The 20,889-nt window shown below is 41.5% G+C and overlaps 1 pseudogene; it reads left to right on the forward strand.

Moving 5' to 3' along the window:
* The first annotated feature begins 39 nt into the window (after positions 1–39).
* Positions 40–20,251, forward strand: LOC138076931 (protein phosphatase 1 regulatory subunit 14A pseudogene; annotated as a pseudogene).
* Positions 20,252–20,889: the final 638 nt, after the last annotated feature.

Here is a 20,889-nt window from a genome sequence, read left to right on the forward strand (position 1 = left end):
TCGGGGTTCTAAGCAGAGCACCGAGCGCTGCGCCTAGGAATGCGCTGCGCCGCAGCAGCTCTGCGCTGTACGCCAAGCCTGCAGTTTAGGATGTCTCCGCCCCCGGGGGCGGGCCCAGGCGGCAGGGGGCGGGGTCAGGCTGCTGGGCTGGCGCCTGGCGAGGTCTAAATAGAAACCCAGTGTTGAGGGCGCCCCCGCACTTAAACGTTCTGTGCAGGTGACCTAAGAGGTTGTAGGCGCAACACTCGGGTTTCGCCCCGGGGAGTCTGTGACTCACTGAAGCATGTGGACAAATGGCTTGTCATGGATAAGCATCACCTAAAACCGGTTTCCTACACCCAGTCTGCAATATCCAGCCGTGTAGTATTCTCTTAGCAAGGGCCGCCCAGCCCTGAATCTGAGTCCTCTAGGTGGATTAGAGCGCTGTCCCTCTGCTCTCTCCTCTTGCACCTATAAAGCTTAGATCCAGCCCTACGCCCCACCTGATCAAGCTCGGTGTCTCCCCTCTGCCCCGCACTCCCATCCTCTGTGCCGGGTGTCAGTTTGAAACTTCATTCTCTACATCGATCAGACTGGGAGTTTCCCCGGCCGGGCCAATCCTGCTCACCTCTGGGCGCCCAGTACTGTAAGCAATGATGAATGACAAGGGAAAAGAAGAGCAAGCCCTTGGGGTGCTTGGCGGCCAGTTATGAAGCCCATGGTTTCTGTCTAATCTTTTCTGAATGGTCAGAACAGGGGGAGGGCTGAGTTCCAAGTTCATACAGTAAATCATTTTGTGGATGACATACATTTTAGGCTCACCTGAGTGGGGACGTCAATTACTGGAATGGGATCTTCGGTTCAGATCAGTCCCTCAGTCATGTCCAACTCTTAGCAACCCCATGGACTGCAGCATGCCCGACCTCCCTGTCCATCACCAACTCCCAGAGTTTACTCAAACTCATGTCCATTGAGTCGGTGATGCCATCCAACCGTCTCATCCTCTGTTGTCACCTTCTCCTCCCACCTTCAATCTTTCCCAGCATCAGAGTCTTTTCAAATGAGTCAGTTCTTCGCATCAGGTGGCCAAAGTATTGGAGTTTCAGCTTCAGCATCAGTCCTTCCAATGAATGTTCAGGACTGATTTCCTTTAGGATGGACCAGTTGGATCTCCTTGCAGTCTAAGGGACTCTCAAGAGTCTTCTCCAACACCGCGCTTCAAAAGCATCAGTTCTTTGATGCTCAGCTTTCTTTATAGTCCAACTCTCACATCCATACATGATTACTGGAATAACCATAGCTTTGACTAGACAGACCCTTTTTAGCAAAGTAATGTCTCTACTTTTTAATATGCTATCTATGGTGGTCATAACTTTTCTTCCAAGGAGACAGACAGATACCAGAAGGACCGAGGAAAAGAGAATACAGTTACATTGTGGCTGCAGTCACCATCTGCAGTGATTTCAGAGCTCAAATAATAATAATAATAATAAAGTCTGTCAGTGCATTTTCATGGCTGCAGTCACCATCTGCAGTTATTTTAGAGCTCAAATAATAATAATAATAAAGTCTGTCAGTGTTCCCACTGTTTCCCCATCTATTTGCCATGAAGTGATGGGACCAGATGCCATTATCTTAGTTTTCTGAATGTTGAGCTTTAAGCCAACTTTTTCACTCTTCTCTTTCACTTTCATCAAGAGGCTTTTTAGTTCTTCTTCACTTTCTGCCGTAAGGGTGGTGTCATCTGCATATCTGAGGTTATTGATATTTCTCCTGGCAATCTTGATTCCAGCTTGTGCTTCATCCAGCCCAGAGTTTCTCATGATGTACTCTGCATATAAGTTAAGTAAGCAGAATGACAATATACAGCCTTGACATACTCCTTTCCCAATTTGGAGCCAGTCTGCTGTTCCATGTCCAGTTCTGACTGTTGCTTCCTGAACTGGATACAGATTTCTCAAGAGACAGGTCAGGTGGTGTGGTATTCCCATCTCTTTCAGAATCTTTCACAGTTTGTTGTGATCCACACAATCAAAGACTTTGGCATAGTCAATGAAGCAGAAGTAGATGTTTTGGGGGAACTCTCTTGTTTTTCGATGATCCAGTGGATGTTGGCAATTTGATCTCTGGTTCCTCTGCCTTTCCTAAATCCAGCTTGAACATCTGGAAGTTCACAGTTCACATACTGCTTGCTGAAGCCTGGCCTGGAGAATTTTGAGCATTACTTTACTAGCATGTGAGATGAGTGCAATTGTGCGGTGGTTTGGGCATTCTTTGGCATTGGAATGAAAAGAATGTGATCTTGAAGCTGGCAAATGATTTGGAACTGTTCTGTGCAAATGTGATGTCACCTCAGTCGTGTTCAACACTGTGACCCTATGGACTGTAGCCTGCTGACATTCTTTCAATAGTTGTATTGAAAGGTCAGACCTGATGGATGACAAGCACAAATATAACTGTATTCTCTTTTCCTTGGTCCTTCTGGTATCTGTCTGTCTGTGTCTGACTTTTCCCTTCCTCTCTCCTGGATAAAATTACTTGTTGTGATGGAATGTTTTAGCAACACCTGTGTTCCTGGTGGTCAGAATAGATGGACCCTCCTCTGTTGTTCTTGGCCTTCCGGACCAGCCAAAACAGAAGCTGAAACCACTCAGGTTGGCATCCTGTTTAATTACATTTCCCAGCACAACCTAGGAAGTCAAAGTAGGCAATGCATCTCACTTGATTTCCTTTTTGAATGTACATAATGCTATTAAAGGCTCTGAGAAGTCTGCGGATAAAAAGCTATTATATTCTATTTAAACCACCGTGTCCCAGATTATTTGACCACAGAACTCCTTTTCTCAAAACACTCCTCTAGAGGTTGACACAGGTCAGCTTGAGCTAAAGGAATGAGGATGTTTGATAGGGATGCAGGGAAGTGCCCTGGCGCGTGAGGCAGGAATGCGGCTGACTTTCATGATGGATGGACTGGGGAGTTAACTGGCGGGACTAGGCTCTGCATCCCTGCTTCTCTGTCGCTGACCTGCCTCCTTTGCCTCTGACTGAAGTGGAGCACCTTCCTCACAGCTTCCAGGGTCACGCAGCTTCACAGAGACTGCTTAATCCTTATCCATCCTAATTCCAAATGCCTCGGAGAAAGTACCCAATTGTATCTATTGTCTCCTCCCCTCTAAACACACCAGGTCTACACCACAGCCTCCCAACCACATTAGTGTGTTTGGGGAAGGGATGTGGAAGGTAGCGTGTTTGGAGAAGATTACCAGAGAAGGAAGTTTGTTGATTTGGGAGCTGATGTCCAAAATGTGATCTGGAACACCCGGCAGGATGCGGTTACCCCCGCTGCACTACCTTCCCTGCTCCTTGAACACACCAAGCTTGTTTACGCCTCAAGGCCTGTGTACTTGCTGTTCCCTCTCTCCAGAAAGATGTCCACATAAATTTCCTCCAAAGTACATTAAGGAAGTGAGATTAGAGTTGATTTTCTTTTCTCTCTTTTCCAAACTTTTTTTATAATGGCATTACATCACTATCATAAATTAAATATAGAAGAACATTGAGAATACAGCAACTAAAACTCCATACCCCATCTAGAACATTGGAGCCATTATTTTCCTTGAACTGCACACACAACTTTGGTTACTACAGCCAGCAAAAGACATTTTATGTTCTGTTGGATCAAAACCTGGGGGGAATAATGCCTTCCAGAGCCTTTGCCTGAACCCCTTTGAGAGTTCACCGTATTGTACCACTTTTCCAGAGGACGCTAGCTCATTTGTTCAGTATATTTATTGACTGCTATTGCGGGTTGAATTGTGTCCCCACCCCTACCCCCTAAAATAAGTTGACGTACTAACCCCTGGTACCTATGACTGGGATCTTCTTTTAAAATAGGGTCTTGGTAGATGGTATTAAGACATGATCTTTCTGGCTTAGAGTGGGCCTTAAATCCAATGACTAGTATCCTGATAGAGAGAGGTATTTGGAAACAGAGACACAGAGGAGCTGTCCAAAGGGAGCAAGGCCACGTGAAGACAGAAGCAGAAGCTGGAATGATACAGTACAAACCAAGGGGAAGGGCTGCTGACAACCACCAGAAGGAAGGAAGGAAGGAAGGAAGGACAAAGAAGCATTCTAACCCAGAGCCTTCCCAGAGAGCACGGTCCCACCAACACCATGGTTGAAATCCTTGATTGAACACCTTGGCTCCTGGTCTCCAAGACAGTGAAAGAATAAGCTTCTGGTTTTTACACTTGATCTTAGCCAAAAGGCCAATGAGCAATACATTTCTTTGTTTGCTTTTTAATAGTTAACTTATTTATTTTTGGCCGCACCGGACCATCATCGCTGTAAGCAGGCTTTCTCTAGTTGAGGTGCACAGGCTTCTCTTGCAGCTCCTGGGCTCTAGAGCTCAGGTTAAGTAGTCGCGATACATGGGCTTAGCTGCCCCACAGCATGTGGAATCCTGCCAGGCCAGGGATGGAATCCATGTCCCGTGTATCAGCAGGAGGCTTCTTAACCCTTGGACCACAGTGGAAATTCTGAATTTATGTTGATTTAAGCCACCTAGTTTGTGGTACTTTGATATGGCAGCCCTTGAAAACTAACACAGCCACTGACCAAGAGGGAGACCCTGTTCTCACCACAGGAGGCTCAGTGTAAACAGGATGGACGAGACCCCTGCTGTCACAGAGCTGCCATTCTCGTGGGGGAGACAGACAGCAAACACACAAATAAGGAACAGAAGGCAGCAGGTAAAGAAAAGGTAGTCAGTCGTGTGAGAGAGAGTAACTGACATGGGACAGAGGGCTGTTTTATTCTGAGTAATTTAGAAAGGGCTCTCTGAGGAGGTGACGTTGGAGACTCAAAAAAAACCCCCCAAAACCCAAAAGTCTACATACAACTTAAGTTCATCTTTAAAAGAAACTTAATATCTTGTAAAAAAAAATATCTCTTTTTGAGAACAGAAAGATAAAGAGCCTCTGCTCTGAAGGTGTCAGCAGTTTAACTTCTGCATTTCCGTGAGGGACTAGAGTAATTTTGTATCTCCTCTCTTATCACACTGAGAACTCCATGAGGGCAGCGGCCACATCCTTGTCCTCAGCACTCAGCCAGAGTTTGACACAAAGGGGGAGGCCAGAGCACAGTCAGTAATTTATTTGCCCGAATTACTCTCAGGAAGTCATTCCCTTCTCTGCAGGGCAGTTTCCTCATCTGTAAATGGAGATTGCAGTAATACTTAAATCAAGGGCTGGTGGGATTTCCCTAGCAATCCGGTGGCTAAGACTCTGCACTTCAGTGCAAGGGGTGTGGGTTCCATCCCTGTCCAGGGAGCTAAGATTCTACATGCTGAGTGGCTCAGCCAAGAAAATTTAAAATAATAATAATAATACTCATGGGCTGGTGATGAGGATTTAAGTAAGACTCATTGTGTTTAAAGTTGTGTATCCAGATAGGAAAGTCGTCAAGGAAGACTTCAGTTTTGTCTGTATTGTTTAACTTATTCCAGCAAGAATGTATAATATTTTTTTTCTGTATAATCTTTTCCATTGATGACTTGGGTTGTTTTCACCTTTAGTTTATTATGGATAATGCTGCTATGAACTTTGGGTACAAATGTCTATTTGAGGCCCTGATTCAATTCCTTGGGGGTATATACCCAGAAATGGAATTGCTGGATTATGTGGTAATTCCATGTTTAATTTTTTAAGGAAACATCATAATGTTTCTCATTTGTTACATTTAGTTCATTCAGCTTCAGGAAATTACAAAAATAATTCATGCTTGCTTTAACAAGTAATACAGAGCTGTATGAAGAAGAAGTTTAAATTCATGCACTCCATGTACAATCAGTACAATCTGTTTGGTTTCTTACCTCACTTCTCTTTCTCTATTTGTACAAAGACATCTAAACAGAGCTAGTTTTAGTTCTGGTTCTTTTTTTCTTTCTTTCCTCCCCTGCCCAAATGGGGATAATATAAGCTCAAAAGCTCCCCAACATCACTCCCACAAAATCTCCATGAGGTATGTTTTAAATATTGAAATTATATTAAATATTGAAATTATAGTTTGTTATTAAGACAGAGAGATCAAAATAACACCCAAATGCTCATTAAAGTGGCAGAAGTATATGCAGAAGGAAGCAACCACTAGAATTGTTGGAACCAGACAGGCAAAAAAGAGAAAAATCAGAAAAAAATGTTATAGTTTTCCAAGTAGCTGATCACTCATAGTATATCACTCTGCAGATGGTAAATGCATTTAAAATGAGGCCCACAGAGAACAAAGTTCTCAGGGTTTTTTTCTGCAAAAGTAGAAGTAGACATGAGACCTGTCACTCAAATTATGAAAAGAGAAATGCCAGGAAAAGTGAGAATAGGACTTACTTTTAGCAGAAGAAGGGTGTCATGGTGACCACTGCAGTGAGACTTTCTTGATCTCTTGTTTGCATTCACCAGCATCCAGCCTATTGTGTGGCTGGCCTCTCTCGGTCTCCAGGAGGAGTGTCCAAGGCCCCCAGCCCCATATTCTATTTATACTTGTCTCCCACTTCTACCTCCCACGAACAGCACCTGCCTGAAATAAATCCACGGATGTTGTCACTTGTGGAATAAGTCTTTTTGTTTCGTTTTTAATATTTATTATGTGTTTGCTTATTTGGCTGTGCCAGGTCTTAGTTGCAGCATGTGGGATCTTCCATCTTTGTTGTGTCGTGTGAGACCTAGTTCCCTGACCAGGGATTGAACACGGGCCCCATGCACTGGGGGTGCAGAGTCTTGGCCACTGGATCACAGGGGAAGTCCCCAAACAAGTCTTTTTGATTATTTAAAAAAAAAAGTTTTATCTTTCCAAATGTATAAATACATATATGTCCTCAAAGGCAATAGACTTATTTTAGAGTTGTTAGGTCTGCCTTAAATGTGTTGGTAATGTTCCTTTAGGCCATACAATTATGAAGGAAAACTGCAACTCTTATTCCTTAATTGTGAAAAGTAGGTTCCTGGGATGTATTAAATGTTTATACCTGCTGTGGTAGATAATCACTTAATATCTGTTAGTAATTCAAATTCTGACTGTACTTATTTTTATTAATAATTTATTTTTAATTGGAGGATAATTGCTGTACAATATTGTGTTGGTTTCTGCCATACACCACCATGAATCAGCCATAGGTATGTATATGTCCCCTCTCTCGAACCTCCTTGAGCCCCATCCCATTCCTCTAGGTTGTCACAGAGCACTGAGTTTGAACTCCCTACGTCATACAGCCGGTTCCCACAGGCTGTCTATTTTGCATACGGTAATGTATGTTTCCATGCTCCTCTCTTCATTCGTCCCACCCTCCCCTTCCCCCACTGTGTCCACAAGTCTTTCTCTGTATCTCCACTGCTGCCCTGCAAATAGGTTCATCAGTGCCATCTGTCTAGATCCCATATATATGCACTGATATACGATATTTGTTTTTCTCTTTCTGACTTACTTCACTCTGTATAACAAGGTCCAGGTTCATCCACCTCATTAGAACTGACTCAAATGTGTTTCTTTTTTTGGCTGAGTAACATTCTATTGTATTTATGTGCCACAGCTTCTTTATCCATTCATCTGCTGATGGACATCTAGGTTTCTTCCATGTCCTGGCTACTATAAATAGTGCTGCAATGAACACTGGGGTACATGTGGCTTTTTCAGTTATGGTTTTCTCAGGGTATGTGCCAAGTAATGGGGTTGTTGGGTCATATGATAGTTTTTAGAAATTTCCATACTATTATCCATAGTGGCTGTGTCAATTTACATTCTCACCAACAGTGCAAGAGGGTTCCCTTTTCTCCACACCTTCTCCAGAGTTTATTGTTGGTAGATTTTTTGTTGACAGCCATTTTGACTGTTGTGAGGTGAAACCTCATTGTAGTTTTGATTTGCATTTCCCTAATTAAGCATCTTTTCACGTGTTTTATTAGGCATCTCTATGTCTTCTTTGGAGAAATGTCTTTTTAGGTCTTCTGCCCATTTTTTGATTGGGTTATTTATTTTTCTGGTATTGAGCTACATGAGCTACTTGTATATTTTGGAGATTAATCCTTCGTCAGTTGTTTCATTTGCTATTTTTTTTCCCATTCTGAGGGTTGTCTTTTCACATTGTTTATAGTTTCCTTTGGTGTGCAAAAGCTTTTAAGTTTAATTAGGTCCCATTTATTTTTGTTTTAATTTCCACTTCTCTAGTGGATTTTTCAGTGTGGAAACATGATCTGGAAGTTTTGATACTATTTTAATTTTATTTTTGCCCAGTATCCCTTCCTTTATCTTGTAACCTGTGAAAAATTGATTCCTCTTATTTTCCAAAAACAGGCCGAGCTCCTGCAATCTGATGTTTAATCCCACCTTTGTCTTTGACTCCTTTGTTCATTCATTCAATAAGTATTCACTGAGAGTCTTCATACCAGGCATTATATAGAACACAGGAGATACAGCAGTGAACGAAGCAGACAAAACTCCTACCTTGGGAAGTTTATGTTCTAATTTTGTTTTTCTTGCTTGGTAGGCTAGCTATCATATGTTTTTTCCTAATGTGTTCCACCCTGCTCTTTAGGGGCCTAATATAATTTTGAGCTTCTTCTATCTTTGACTAGATCAGGCAAAATCACTCCCCTGACCTCAGACTGCAGTCATAGTTTTCAGCAGAGAATCTCTAACGAGCATCTTCTGATACATGATGTTGTTGGAAACCAATTATTCTGTTTCACAGGCTGTTTGTGTCTTTTTGATCTGGAATCTTCTGTCAGTTCCAATCCTGTTACTCAGCTGGAGAGTGCTCCTCAGGTTCCTGCCTGTGGTGACACAGACTCTGCCAGGGCTGGAGGATGCTGAAGTAGCAGAGGTGCCTGCCATGGAAAGGCACCAGTCTCTCAGGAATCCGCGCTGGCACTGCAGCTCAACCCCGCTTGGAGGTCTGTGACTGCTGCTGCAGTCACCTCCATGTAATGCACGCCAGTGCTGACCCAGGTACAAACCTGCCTCTGCAGAAACAGGGACCAAGTGAGAGATGGCAGTCAACTCTGTCCTCACTGCCCGTCGTGTCCAACTCTTTGCAACCCCTGCAGCCTGCCAGGCTCCTCTGTCCACGGGATTTTCCAGACAAGAATACTGGAGTGGGTTGCCATGACCTCCACCAGGAGATCTTCCCAACCCAGGGATCAAATCCAGATCTCCCACATTTCAGGAAGATTCTTTACCATCTGAGCCACCAGGCAAGTGCAAGAATACTGGAGTGGGTAGCCTATCCCTTTTCCAGGTGATCTTACTGACCCAGGAATCAAACCAGGATCTCTCGCGTTGCAGGCGGATTCTTTGCCACCTCTTTTCTTAAGTAGTTGATTTTAAAAACTAATTGTGATATGGTTTTAGAGGAATTTTTCAACTTAACCTAAATTTTCAAATGTATTAGCATAGAAGTGCTTATAATGTTATTTTTAAATGGCTGTAGGACCTATAATAATGTTCCATTTAAATTCTTGTTAGCTACTTATTGTTTTTTCTTTTTTTGTTCCCTTAATTAGTCTTTTTAGGGATTTATCAAATTTATTAATCTTTTTAATAAGCAATTTTTGACTTCAATTATTTTCTTTATTGGATGTCTTTCTGCTTCCTAATCATCCTGCTTCTGTCTTAATTATTTCCATTATTCTACTTTCTTTGGGTTTACTCTTTTCATTTTTTTTTCCTTTTAGCTAACTTCTTGAGATAGAAGTTAAGATAATTTCATTTCAGCCTCTTCTCTTATATGCATTTAGAGCTATAGGCTTCCCTCAAGGCACAGCTACAACTGCATCCAACAAGTTTTTAAAATAACAAATTGCTAACATTTATTTAGGTCATACTGTATGCAAAGCACTGTACTGAAAGATTTATGAGCATTCTCTCAATTTTATACATTTTTCTTAGACATAATTTACATGTAGCAAAATACACAAAACTTAAAGGTACAGTTTAACAAACCTTTACCAATTATACATCAGTGTCATCACCAGATTCAGATACGGAACATCTTTATCACTCCAGAAATTTTCCACATGCTTCTTCCCAGTTAACACCCATGTCCAGAGGTAACTACTTTTCTGATTTCTATTACCATTGGTAAATGTGCCTGTACTTGACCTTCATATAAATCAAATCCAACAGTAGCCCAATAGTATATATACTTTAGTGTCCAGCTTTTTTGCTCAACTTAATGTTTTAGATATTAAAAATTAATCTGTTATTGCATGTGTGATTTTTTTTAATGCCTTGTAACAGTCCATTGTACGGATGTAGTACAATTTGGGCTTCCCAGGTGGCGCTAGAGGTAAACGATCCACCTGCCATCGCAAGAGATGAGGATTTGATCCCTGGGTGAGGAAGATCCCCTGGAGACGGAAATAGCAACCCACTCCAGTATTCTTGCCTGGAAAATTCTGTAGACAGAGGAGCCTGGTGGGCTACAGTCCACTGGATTCCAAAGAGTCAGACATGACTGAACACATGCTACAATTTATTGATCCATTTTTCTGAAGGCAGAAATTTAGTAGATTTTTTAAAGTTTTTTGTTATTATAAATAAAACTGCTATGAAAATTATTACACTTGTATTAGGTTGGTGAAAAAGTAATTGTGGTTTTTGACTGTGAATTTTGAATGATTATAACTAGGCCCAAACACATCTTTATTAATCAAAATAGGAAATATTACAAATCAACACAATGTTGCCAAGAAGAAATAAATTTGTTCATTCCTGTAGCATGAAAATCTGCGTCTCGGGATTCGATGAATCTTGGAAAGCATTTTCTTCTTCCCGCTGGTTGTGGCAGCATTTTCCCTGTAAAAAGTTGTTGAGATGAAGGCGTGGTAGTCGATTGGTAAGAGGTCAGGTGAATATGGCCCATAAGGCAAAACTTTGTAGCCCAGTAGGTTCAACTTTTGAAGCATTGGTCAGGTGACATTTGGTTGGGTGTTGTGAAGAACTGGGCCCTTTCTGTTGACTAATGCTGGCTGCAGGCATTGCAGTTTTCAGTGCATCTCATCAGCTTGCTGAGCATATGTGGGGAATTAACAAGATGGTGCCAGTCAGGACTCTTGCCCCATGCTCTCATGCCCTCTTGGCCTATGTTCTGTGAAGAATGGCTCTGCATGGTTGTGTAACCGCTGAGATCGCTTGTGCACTGTGCATGCGCTTGCTTGGTTGGGCTCCTTTGCGCAGGACGCCTGTATGCGCACCATCTGGTAAGGCTTTGCTGTTGCATTGGGGCTACACGGGGGGGGCATCATGGTTATGTGATGGCTGTGTTGTGGCTATGTTATGGTTGTGTTGTAGCTGCTGCTACAGCTGCTGCATCAGCCAGGAGAGAGGCTGTGTTACGGCTGCTGTGCCAGCCAGGAGAGAATAAACATGTCTGCAGTTCCTACGGCTTATTGTGTCTTCTTTCAGCCTCTTACCTACCCTGGGTTCAGCAAACAGTGCAGACAGTGTGAATAGCAAGACAGCTGGCATCACAAGCAGGATTAGCAATTCAGTATACTTCTCAGATGTAATGGTTTTGAAAAGATTCAGAAAGCTGTAGTGGATCAGACAGGCAGCATGCCACCAAGTAATGACCATGATCTCTTTTCATGCAAGCTTGTCTTTGGGAAGTGTTTTGGACCTTCTTCTCAGTCCAACCACTGAGCTGGTCATTGCCGGTTGTTGAATGCAATCCACTTTTCATTGCACATCACTATCCAATGGAGAAATGGTTCATTGCTGTTGTGTGGAATAAGAGAAGATGACACTTCAGAATGATGATATTTTTGGATTTGTAGTCAGTACATGAGGCTCCCTCTTATTGAGGTTTTTCACCTTTCTAATTTTCTTCAAAGGCTGCACAACCATAGAATGGTCGATGTTGAGTTCTTTGGCAAATTCTCATGTAGTTGTACGGAGAAGGCAATGGCACCCCACTCCAGTACTCTTGCCTGGAAAATCCCATGGGCGGAGGAGCCTGGTAGGTTGCTGTCATGGGGTTGCCAAGAGTCGGACACGACTGAGCGACTTCACTATCACTTTTCACTTTCATGCATTGGAGAAGGAAATGGCAACCCACTCCAGTGTTCTTGCCTGGAGAATCCCAGGGACGGGGGAGCCTCGTGGGCTGCTGTCTATGGGGTCACACAGAGTCGGACACGACTGAAATGACTTAGCAGCAGCAGCAGCAGCATGTAGTTGTAAGAGAGTCAGCTTCAATGATCCTCTCAACTGGTCACTGTCAATTTCCAATGGCCGGCCACTGCACTCCTCATCTTCAAGGCTCTGGTCTGCTTTGCAAAACTTCTTGAACCACCACTGCACTGTTAGTTCGTTAGCAGTTCTTGGGCCAAACATGTTGATGTTGTGAGCTGTCTCTGTTGCTTTATGACCCATTTTGGACTTGAATATAAGAAAAGTGCTCAAATTCGCTTTTTTGTCTAACATTTCCCTAGTCTAAAATAAATATAAAGTAAACATCAAATAATAAATCATTAGCAAAAAATGAATTAGCAAAAGCGAGAAGTGCACATTAAAATGATGTATAACATAACCACATTTATTTAAGAATGTATTCCAATATCAAACAGCAAAGTTCAATAATGCAAAAATCAAAATTACTTTTGCACCAACCTAAATATTTTAGGTAGACATATATTCTCTTGGTCTTGTGTGAAATTGCTTGGAAATAGGATATGTGCATTTTTAGTCTTAGTAGATACTGCCAATGTTTCTGCTATTGTAAATTACAATGTTCTGAATGAATATTAATTTTACTATTTTTCTCATTTCCTAAAATATTTATAATTAACAGTATGGAAGAGTTGGGGCTTCCCTGGTGGCTTAGACAGTGAAGAATCCACTTGCAGAGCAAGAGACCTGGGTTCACTCCCTGAATTGGGGAGATCCCCTGGAGAAGGGAATGGCTACCCACTCTAGTACTCTTGCCTGGAGAAATCCATGATCAGAGGTGCCTGGAGGGCTACAATCCATGGGGTCGCAGAGTCTGACACAACTGAGCAACTAACACTTTCACTTTCATGGAAGATTTTAATGCTTTGTCAAACTTCTTTTTAAAATAATATGTCTATGCTGTTATGTCTTTTCCAGATTTAGTTATTTATTGTTGACTGAGCTGGCTCTTTGTTGTTGTGTGCAGGCTTTCTCTAGTTGCAGTGAGCAGGGGCTACACTCTTGTTATGGTACACAGGCTTATTGCTCTTGTGATGGAGCACAGGCTTTAGGCTTGTGGGCTTCAGTAATTTCGGTGGGTGCCATAGCTGTGATGTACTGGCTTAGTTGCTCTGCAACATGTGGGATCTTCCTGGACCGGGTATTGAACCTGTGTCTCCTGCTTGGCAGGTGGATTCTTTACCACTGAGCCACCAGGGAAGTCCTCTCTCAAACATTTTTAAAGGTCACGGAATAATCAAAATTTTTCCCCTTAAGAGTAAGATTATTAAGGTTATTAAGATTAAGATTATTATTAAGACTAAGATTATTAAAGTCATTGTGGACAGTTTCAACTTATCCTACATTACTGTGCAAAGTGAGGACTGCCTATATTTATCATAACATAATCACAAGAGTGATAGCCTGTCACCTTTTCCATGTTCTGTTGGCTAAAATCATGTCACTTGTTCTCACTCAAGTGGGGTAGATCAGATTATACAGGGCTTAACACTAGAGGGGAGAGATCATGGCCTGTTTTCAAATTTTGCCTTAGTTCAGTGTAGTTCAGTCACTCAGTTGTGTCCAACTCTTTGCGACCCCATGAACCACAGCACGCCAGGCCTCCCTGTCCATCACCAACTCCTGGAGTTTACTCAAACTCATGTCCATTGAGTCAGTGATGCCGTCCAACCATCTCATCCTCTGTCGTCCCCTTCTCCTCCTGCCTTCAATCTTCCTCAGCATCAGAGTCTTTTCAAATAAGTCAGTTCTTCACATCAGGTGGCCAGAGTGTTTCAGCTTCAACATCAGTCCTTCCAATGAACACCCAGGACTGATCTCCTTTAGGATGGACTGGTTGGATCTCCTTGCAGTCCAAGGGACTCTCAAGAGTCTTCTCCAACACCACAGTTCAAAAGCATCAATTCTTCAGCACTCAGCTTTCTTTATAGTTCAACTCTCACATCCATACATGACCACTGGAAAAACCATAGCCTTGACTAGATGGACCTTTGTTGCCAAAGTAATGTCGCTGCTTTTTAACATGCTATCTAGACTGGTCATAACTTTCCTGCCAAGGAGTAAGCGTCTTTTAATTTCATGGGTGCAACCACCATCTGCAGTGATTTTGGAGCCCCCCAAAATAAAGTCTGACACTGTTTCCACTGTTTCCCATCTATTTGCCCTGAAGTGATGGGACCAGATGACATGATCTTAGTTTTCTGAATGTTGAGCTTTAAGCCAACTTTTTTCACTCTCCTCTTTCACTTTCATCAAGAGGCTCTTTAGTTCTTCTTCACTTTCTGCCATAAGGGTGGTGTCATCTGTATATCTGAGGTTATTGATACTTCTCCCGGCAATCTTGATTCCAGCTTGTGCTTCTTCCAGCCCAGCGTTTCTCATGATGTACTCTGCATATAAGTTAAATAAGCAGGGTGACAATATTCAGCCTTGACGTACACCTTTTCCTATTTGGAACCAGTCTGTTGGTCCATGTCCAGTTCTAACTGTTGCTTCCTGACCTGCATACAGATTTCTCAAGAGGCGGGTCAGGTGGTCTGGTATTCCCATCTCTTTCAGAATTTTCCACAGTTTGTTGTGATCCACACAATCAAAGACTTTGGCATAGTCAATAAAGCAGAAATAGATGTTTTTGTGGAACTCTCTTGTTTCTTCGATGCTCCAGCAGATGTTGGCAATTTGATCTCTGGTTCCTCTACCTTTTCTAAAACCAGCTTGAACATCTGGAAGCTCACAGTTCATGACTGAGTTTTCCAGTCATGAACATAGGGCCATGTTATATCCATTCATTCGGTAAGGTCTTCTGTAGTTTGTGGGTTGGTTTTGTTAATTCATTTGTCTAGGACAATGTCTGTAACTTTCAGAATAGAGGACTTGCATAATTTTTAAAGAGCTTTTCCTAGGTTTTAAATATTTTTCTCGTTATGGTAAGTGGTGTTGATTTTTAAATTTTATTTTCTAGTATTTTGTGACCAGCAGATAGAAATCAATAGTTTTTTTTTTGTATTTTTAACTTGTATTCACTAAGTCAACTTATTAGTTTGTATATTCTTTTAGATACTACACAAATATAATCATGTTGTCTGCCATTTAGCACATTTTTATGTCTTCCTTTCCAATCTTTATGTCTCCAGTTTCTTTTCATTGCCTTTTTGGAATGGCTAGGGCTTCCAGTACAATGCTGAATAGAACAAGAGTAAAATTCTTGTTTTGTTCCTGATGTTAAAGCATTCAATATTTTATCATTGTGTGTGATTTAACTGTAATTCTTTAAGGATGTGCTTCATCAGATTAAGAAACTTCTCCTTTTATATTAGTTGGCTGAATTTGATGTTAAATTTGAGTAAGTGCTTTTTCTTAATCTATGGGGGTGATTATACAGTCCTCCCCTTTTTTTCAGTAAATGCAGCAAACTATGGTGATTGATTTGTAGATATTAATTAAATGGATGTATACATGTGACCCTGCATGCCTAGGATAAAACCTGTTTATCATTAGATATTATTATCCTTCTAATTTATTAGACTTATTTGATTTGCTAATGTTTTGCTAATAGAATGTTGGCATCTGTATTCATGAGCAACATAGGTCTAAAATATTCCATTCTTGTAATTTTCTTCCCTTGTCAATCTGTGATATCAGGATTATCCTGTCCTCTTAAATGAGGGAGAAGTTTCATTTTCCTCTGTCTTTGAAAGAGTTTGTGTTTGGTTTGTATTGTATCTTCCTTTGATGTTTGGTGGAAGTTAAGTCATCTGGGTTTAGGGTTTTCTTTGTGGAAAAGTTATTAATTTAACTTCACTAACACCTATGACTATTCCTGTATTTTATTTATTCTTATGTCAGCTGGGAAAGATTGGAGGCAGGAGGAAAATGGGTGACAGAGGATGAATGGTTGGATGGCATCATCAACTCAATGGACATGAGTTTGAGCAAACTCCAGGAGACAGTGAAGGTCAGGGACGCCTGGCATAGTCCATGGGGTCGCAAAGAGTTGGACATGACTGAGTGGCTGAACAACAACGTCAGGTTTATGTTCAATATGTTATGGTTTCTTTGTCAGTTAAAAATTGTTCTATTTTCCATTGTGATTTTCTCTTTGATCCATTATTTAGAATTTTCTATTTAACTTTTAAATAGTTGCAAATTTTCAATATGTTCATTATTGATTTTTCCATTTGATTCCATTGTGATTAGAGAACATCTTTTGTATAATTTCAATCCTCAGATATATGCTGTTTTGTTTTATGATCCAGCACATACTCTTTCATTCCAATCTTAAAGAAGGGCAATGCCAAAGACTGTTAAACTGCCATACGACTGTGCTCATTGCATATGTAAGGTTATGCCCAAAAGCCTTCAAGCTAGGCCTCAGCAGCATGTGAACTGAGAACTTCAAGATGTAAGAGCTGGGTTTGGAAAAGGCAGAGGAACCAGAAATCAAATTGCCAACATTCATTGGATCATCGAGAAAGCAAGGGAATTCCAGAAAAACAGCTACTTTTGCTTAATTGACAACAAACTGTGGAAAATTCTTAAAGAGATGAGAATACTAGACCACCTTACCTGCCTCCTGAGAAACCTGTATGCAGGTCAAGAAGCAACAGTTAGAACTGGACATGGAAAAACTGACTGGCTCAAAATTGGGAAAGGAGTAAGACAAGGCTGTATATTGGCAGCCTGCTTATTTAACTTACATGCAGAGTACATCATATGAAATGCCAGCCTGGATGAATGATAAGTTGATTGCCAGGAGAAATATTAGCAACCTTAGATATTCAGATGATACTACTCTAACAGCAGAAAGACAAGAGGAACTAAAGAGTCTCTTGATAAGGGTGAAAGAGGAGAGTGAAAAAGCTGGCTTAAAACTCAACATTCAAAAAACTAAGATCATGACGTCCAGTTCCATCACTTCATGGCAATTAGAAGGGGAAGAGTGGAAGCTTTAACGACTTTATTTTCTTGGGCTCCAAAACTACTGTGAACACTAACTGCAGCCATGAAATTAAAAGACATTTGCTCCTTGGAAGGAAAGCTATGGCAAGCCTAGACAGCATGTTAAAAAACAGAGACATCACTTTGCCAACAAAGGTCCACCTAATCAAAGCTATGGTTTCCCAGTGGTCATGTACAGATGTGAAAGCTGAACCATAAAGAAGGCTGAGTGCTGAAGAATTGATGCTTTTGAGCTGTGGTGTTGGAGAAAACTCTTGAGAGTCTCTTGCCTGCAAGCAGATCAAACTAGTCAATCCTAAAGAAAATCAGCCCTGAATACTCACTGGAAGGACTGATGCTAAAGCTGAAGCTCCAATACTTTGGCCAGATCCAATACTCTGATCTGAAGAGCTTACTCATTGGAAAAGACCCTGATGCTGGGAAAGATTGAGGGTAGGAGGAGAAGGGGGCGACAGAGGATGAGATGGTCAGATAGGAACACTGACTCAATGGACATGAGTTTGAGCAAACTCTTGAGTGACAGTGAAGGACAGCGGGCATGTTTCAGTCCATGGGGTCACAAAGAGTCGGACACGAATTAGTGACTGAACAACAACAAATATACCCTTAGTTTCATGTGTGCTTACAAATAAATTTCATTCTGCTGTTGGTAGGTATCATATTCTATATATGACACTTAGATCAAAAAGATTAATACTATAGATTAGAACTCCATATCCTTACTAATTTTTTGTCTCACTCTTCTTAAGGTATTGAGAGGAAAGTTAAAATCTCCAACTGTGACTATTGGTTTGTCTCTTCCTTCTTTTAGTTCCACCAAATATTGTTTCATGGATTTTAAATCTGTGATATTGGGCACAAACACATTTATAATTGTCTCTTGATGTTTGTGCTGTATGCTCAGACTCTTGAGTTGGGTCTAACTCTTTGCAACCCCCTGGACTGTAGCCCACCAGGCCTCTCTGTCCATGGGATTTTTCAGGCAAGGATACTGGAGTAGGGGACCATTTGCTCCTCCAGTGGATTTTCTGACCCAGGGGTTGAACCTTTGTCTCTTATGTCTCCTGCTTTGGCAGGCATATTCTTTACCACTAGCTCCGCCTGGGAAGCCCTGTCTCTTTATGAATTCACCATTATTATAAAATGTCCCTGTTTATCTCTGAGAGTTTCCCTTGTCTTGAATATGAATATAACCACTCCAGCTTTCTGTGCTTACTGTTTCTTACTGTTTGTGTGATATATCTCTTTCTATCCTTTTACTTTCAACTTATCTGTGTTCTTCTATTTAAAGTGTGTCTCATATATAAAAAGTAGGGTCACTGAAATAAACTAATCAGAAATCTCTATCTTTAATCATAGAATTTGATCCTTTTGTATTTAGGTGGTAACTGACATGTTTGGATTTAGGTCTTACTGTATCGCCCTTTGCTTTCAATGTGTTGCATCTGGTATTCATTCCCTTTTCTGCCTTTTCTACCATTAAAAAAATTAAGCAATGGGAGAACAGACAATGCTTCATACATAATTGGAGGTTTTAACACCCTTCCTCACCAATTGGTAGAACCAGACATAAAATCAACAGATATAGAGGATCTGAATCACACTATTACACTTTGACTTAATTGATATTTGCAGGACGTTGCATCACAAAATGGCTACTTACTTACACCAGGTGCTAAGCAATAAAATTTAAAGGATTGAAATTATACAGACTATATTCTCTGCCACAGTGGAACTAAATCAGAGCTCAACAACAATAACTAGAAAAAACTGAAATATTTGGAAATGAAAAAACACTATATAATCCATGAACCAAAAAAAATCACATGGGAAATTGAAAAACATTTTAATCTTTTATAAAATAACATTAAAATTATAATATTTTGTGCTAACTTGCTCAGTCCTGTCGGATTCTTTGAGACCCCATGGACTGTAGCCTGCCAGGCTCCTCTGTCCATGGAATTTTCCAGGCAAGAATACAATCTTCCCCATCCAGGGACTGAATCCACGTCTCTTATGTCTCCTGCATTGGGAACTGGGTTTGATACCACTAGCACCACCTGGGAAGCCCTAATATTTTGTGAGATGCAGCTAAATAAGAGGAAAATTCACATCTTTAAATGCTTATATTAGAAGAAAAATCTAAAGCCTGTGACTCTACCTCAAGAAATTATATAACAAAGTACAATTTGGAACATAAAAAGTGAGGAAGGAAATCATAAAGACAAGTGCAGTAGTTAATGAAATTATAGGCCAACAATAGTGAAAAATCAATGAAGCCAAAAACTGTTTCTTTTAAATGTCAACAAAATTGATAAGCTTTTGGCTAAACTGACAAAGGGGAAAAAATAGAAAGAAAACATAAAATATTAATATTAGGAATGAAAGTGGGGACATCACAATAGTAGGATAGTAATAAAATCAAGTATTATAATTAACATTATGGCAAAAAATTGGGCAATCTAGATGAAAAGGACCAGTTCTCTCAAACACAAAAACTACTTAAACTGGCACAAAAAGAAAAGAAACAGGAAGTTTGGATAGCCCTTTATTAATGTCAAAAATTGAATTTGTAATTTAAAACTTGCCAAAAAGGGCCACGACCCGTAACAGGTGCCCTGGGTGCTAGGCGAAAGCGCACAGCGCGGCGCGGGGGCTGGGCCAGGGCCTTCCAGCAGTTCAGCGGCTGGGCGAGCGGATGCTGAGGCAGGCTGCAGTCTCCATGGCGGGCCGGGGTTCGGGGAGCGGGGAGCAGCTCCGGGGGCGGGGGGTCGCTGCAAAAGCGGCGCGTGCGCGTCACCGTCAAGTATGACGGTCTGGAACTGCAGCTAAGCCTGGAGGTGGAGAAGTGGGTCGCCGGGAGCTTGGAGGAGTTGTACAGCGCAGGGAGGCAGACAATGAGGTCAACATCGTGAATTGTTGAAACTAGGGATCTTTTAAAGTCGTGCACGAACCCCACAGAGGGCTTCATCCAGGAGCTTCTGGTGAAGCCCCGAGGCCTCCACAAGCAGCCAACTTTCCGCCAGCCCAGCTCCTTCGGTGGCGGCAGCCTGAGCCCCTCCAGGACCGAGCCCGGAAGGCGCCACCTTGATCCTCTCCTGCCTCCCTGACCTCCGACAGCATCTCCCCTTAACGCCCGTCTTGGCTTGTTTATAAGTTGTATTCAACGGTTCTGTAACAATAACACTGCGTGCCTGATTAAAAAAACACACACAAAAACGTGCTGAAAACCCCAGGCCCAAGAGGCTTCACTGACGAATTCTATAAAACATTTTACAAGTAAAAACCAATCCCATACAAACTCCTTTAGAAAACAAGGAAGTAGGAAACACTTCCCAATTCATTTTACAAAGCCAGTATTACCTTAATACCAAAACCAGATGCAGACATTACAAGGAAAGGCCTATATTCCTCATTCAATAGGTGTAAATTTAAGTAAAATTAAATTCTCACTTATGTAAGTATGTCTACTGTAAATATGTATTGAAAGGTGAGTGAGTGTGAAGTCACTCAGTCATGTCCCACTCTTTGGACTGTAGCCCACCAGGCTCCTCTGTCCATGGAATTTTCTAGGCAAGAGTACTGGAGTGGGTTACCATTTCCTTCTCCAGGGGATCTTCCCGACCTAGGGACTGACATTGCAGGCAGATGCCTTACCATCTGAGCCACCATGGAAGACCGCATTGAAAGGTACTTGGGAACATGTTTCAGTTCAGTTCAGTTCAGTCA

This window comes from Capricornis sumatraensis, chromosome 1 (assembly GCF_032405125.1).
Source record: "Capricornis sumatraensis isolate serow.1 chromosome 1, serow.2, whole genome shotgun sequence".
Classification (NCBI taxonomy): Eukaryota; Metazoa; Chordata; class Mammalia; order Artiodactyla; family Bovidae; genus Capricornis; species Capricornis sumatraensis.